General features: G+C 40.3%; 1 protein-coding gene across 1 annotated transcript in view; it reads right to left on the reverse strand.

Moving 5' to 3' along the window:
• The window catches only part of specc1 (sperm antigen with calponin homology and coiled-coil domains 1), a 314,251-nt gene that overhangs the window by 60,777 nt on the left and 249,154 nt on the right, over positions 1 to 4,320 (reverse strand). The gene's annotated exons all lie outside the window — the stretch shown is intronic.

Genomic DNA, 4,320 nt, shown 5'->3' on the forward strand with positions numbered 1-4,320 from the left:
GTTAAAGGCCTCTTAGTCTCTAACTTAACTACACACAAAATTCATTCTTGCTTGGGGTGTTCAAAAACAATACCAAAAACCAATTAAACGATGTCTCAACATCGACAAAAACAGTGACTAAGCAACCAGTAAAACAACGTTTCAACATTGACAAAAGTAGTGATTAAGCAACTAGAAAACGACGTTTCGGTGCGCCACTCACTCTGAATGTCAGATTTGCTCACATTATCGCGTCTGGTAGCATTATCCTAACTGGCGTCACCCCCCTTCGGTCATGGGAGACCGTGAACACGGGTGAGGACGTCGCTCCATGAGCTAAAGTTAGGTTGTCCTTGAGTAGTTTTAACTGTTTGCGCAGCTGAAAGAGGACTTTAAGGTCTGGATCGGAATCCAGTTTACCTTTCGATGGGGTGTATTTGTCTGGGTCAGTCAGATACAGCATCATCGATTCAATTGCAGGACCATCCAACTTCTGAAGTTGGATGATGTCTGGGTCAGTTGACAATGACTTTTCATATTTTAAAAGAACTTGGCGAAGTTTGTCTCTTTCTTCATCAGATGTCAGAGTGTCGGCTTGGGCGACCACCTGTTCAATCTGTGATGAGACTGATGAGGGTTCTTTCTCCTTGGGGAGCTGCAACGAATCCTTTTCTGAGTCGTCGGACCTGTCTATGGGTAAGACACCATAGGTTTGAGGTCCTTGGTCGACGTCATTGTTTGAGAAAAGAGCTGTGGCCTGTGTTGGTTTCGTGAACCATACTGGCCCAGTTTCTTGACTCGGTACCAGATTATCTGGGAGTCCTCCCAGAACTGGAATGCCTAGTTCAAAATCATGAAAATCAGGTTCTGAGTGTTCAGCTTGCGATGACTCATCATCGTTTGTGTGTGAGTTTACCCCCCTTTCGTCCGATGAGGGGTTGTTGGAGGCAACGACAGCAATGTCTTGGTGTGTTCCACCGACATCTGTAATGTTGTCATTCGCGCCTTCAGATTTAGTAGCGATCACATCACTACATTGTGCTTCAGGTTGGTTTCCCATTTCAGCGTTTTTCAAAGTTTCTAAAAACCTTTGTAGTTTCTCTGTCTCTTCCGAGCTCAGAGGTGTAGGGCATTGTATCTGGAACTTTTGTGATTTTATCGCCTCGGTTCGTTTCGTCCGAGGTGGGGGAGGGTTAGGTACGTCTTTTGGGGGTTCCTCTTCGGACTTCCCCTGATAATATGGGTCCTCTTGGATCCCATATATTTGCGTCCTACACATATCCCATTTACGATAATCACGTTCATCCTCTGAAAGAGGAGCTTTTCTGTCCCAGCGTGCACCTTCATTACGTGGTTTGTTAGTTTGAAAATACTGCTTTTTCTCGCCTGTTGTAGGAGGTGGCAGAATGGGCTTAAGAGCAAAAGGTGTGTAATAGACTTTTGGAGGTGTTGGTGGATGACCCGGACTCTGTTCACGGTCTTCTCTGGATTCCAGACAACCTCGCCCCTCGTCATTACTTTTATATGTTGCAGCAGTTAGTTTCTCTTCACATGCTTTTAAGCGTTCCTGTGATGTTTGACATTCACTTTGTAAACGCATATATTGTTCGAGTACTGCCTCTTTTACCAGTCTGCATTTGTGCAGATCTTTTTTAAGCACATCTATCTCAGTTTTGCAGCGGGAAACTTGTGACACTGTCACGACGTGATCCCGTCTTAATGCAAAGTATGATTCTTTCAGCAACATTGCCATTTTAGCCAGCTTTTCATAGTTTGACCTTGTAACTTCTGTAGAGGTCACACTCTCTGCAACCTCCTTCAGATTGTCCACTAACTCTTTTGGATTCATGCTGTCCGCCTGTTTGCCATATGGATGTAAGGATCATGTCAGCAGCTTCAACGCTTTCTCTAAACAGTCCTTCATCTCATAAGGATCAAAATCTTTTTCTATCACACCTGTCATGGTCATTCACTGTGTAGCACTTTATCTGGTTAAAACAGTTGCCAGCTTCAGATATTTTACAGGTAAATATTTGTATTCAAGTGTCATTGAGTTTCACACTATTTTAAGCTCTGGGTTTACACAAAAGTACTGTTATAAGTCAACTTATTCAAATGTGGGCACCTGTCATAGGTTTTACCCCAATTCATGAATATTCAAGTAAATGCTTCTCTGCAGTGTTACTTTTAATGTGCTTATTTTTTAACAGATACTAGATTACCAAGCTTCTCAGTGTTTTTTACTCTAAAGCACTGAATTTTTATAAACCTGTAATTTTTCTAAAAAGTCTCACAGCAACATCAGTTTAAAAACGCTTTTTTTTAAACCGTTCACTTCCAGAAATTCGCTATTTTAACAGTTACTCATCAACCCAGGTTGGGTGAAAAGAGAAAAGAAAAATTGATGATGAGGAATAATCAGTCCCTCTTCAGGAAACTGTTATACTCCTCTTCTCCTGCCATCATCTGCTATTTAAAAATTAAATAGGAGAATGTAATGTTATCAGGTGGTAAAATAAAATCAGAAAAGTCTCTTTTTCCTGATATATTTACTCTTATTTAATGATCTAGCAATTAAACGTGCATTATCTTTCCAGCAAATGAGTAAACTTTATCTACTCTGTGAATATCTGTATCTGTATCTTTTAAAAGTGTCTAATTTTTTATTTTGCACCTCTGTCATGAGGAATTACCAGTGAATAAAAAGTTTTTTGGTAAATGCCTGCTGCATAAATACCTTAATCACTTTTTAAATGCAAGATAACAGTGATAATTCAGCTTGAGGAATGTTTATTAACTCAAAAATTAGTCTTACAGAAAATAAACACGTTTAATTTCACTCAAAATAACCTAAAAACGAAGTGAAACTGTGATATCAAGTTTCCACAGGAGGGGGCAGTGTTAGCTTTCTACCAGCAGGAGCCTATGATGACTTCCTGTGGACGTTCTGTTGACATCCTGTCGTTAGCCGCTTAGCTTAAAGTTAGCTTCGGCTAAAACTCGGTCAAAATCAACATTTCTGAACGTATTTCAAGCTAAAACGTGGCGTTGTTTCAACAAGCACGACTTTTTGCATGAACATGAGTTTTAGGGACATGTGGCAATTTTTATTTAGTGATTTTAAGCACAGACAAGGCTTCGGTGCAACCGAGCTTTACAATCTGACATCAGAGGAAGTGACGCGACACGTCACTCATCCGGTCGTTAGCTGTTAGCTTAAAATTAGCATCGGCTAGCGTGGTCCAAAAACACAATTTAATGACGGATTTCAAACTGAAACGTGGCAAAATTTCAGCGATTAGGCTTCAAAGAAACGGAGCAGCGGATCAGAATGCAACTTTAAAGCGTTTTTCAACTTTAAAAAGCAGATTGAAATTCCCTATGAAAACGAGTTTAATTTCCGGGTCACGTGACTGAATCTACCAATGACAGAGCAGCACGGGGGTGGGCTTTACGACCTGACACGTCAGAGTTAGTCACGACTGACACGTCTCTCAGCCAATCAAAGCGTTACACACAGCCGTTTTCAACCAATCACAGATCGCCATTTCAGCTATCTTTGTTAGCATTAGCCTGAACAAGTCCGTCAACTTTTCGTCTTTTAAACTGTCAAAATGTACCATTTTCTGTCAAAAATGTAACTAATAAGCTCTCAAAGCTTCACTGAGACTTCGCCCAGTCCTTAAAATGTTTCTCCATCTATTTAAAACAACTCGTTCGAATTTCTCAGAACCGAACCGGACCAAAACCGGGTCGGCAGCAGAACCTCCGTCCGTTTAAACAGAATCCACGTTTTTCACAGCTCATCAGCTTTGTCACACATAACAGATGTACAATTTCAGCTTTCATAAAGACTCATTGGCTCTATTTCAGCTTTCAAAACATCACTAGCTGCAAGCATGCTGTATTTTCTCCAAGCATCGCAGCTCAACTCGCTGCGTTTCACAGCAGCTGATTCTCTGCACTTTTTTTCATGCCAACATGATATTCAATTGTTACACGAATACAGTCCATTTTATGAACCCGTCACGGGCCACCAGATGTAGTATGAACATATACTGATATATATTCATAAATTAAACGGATTCTTTCATTTTTCTGGACTGTATAATGTACGTGCATTGAATAATTAAAAATGTGGACGTGAGACGTTAATTATCTTTGACTCACCAACGACAGTGGGTCATTTATTAACAGAATCAAGTTTAACACATCACACATTTACATTAATTGGCAAAAATTGAAAATAACGACAGCTTATTAATCAGTTTTTACAGGAAGTAAACAATACGGTGATTGTTTTCTTACTTCCAGCAGTACAACAGACATTAACCACACGGC

This window comes from Nematolebias whitei, chromosome 14 (genome assembly GCF_014905685.2).
Source record: "Nematolebias whitei isolate Nwh7 chromosome 14, NemWhi1, whole genome shotgun sequence".
Lineage (NCBI taxonomy): Eukaryota > Metazoa > Chordata > Actinopteri > Cyprinodontiformes > Rivulidae > Nematolebias > Nematolebias whitei.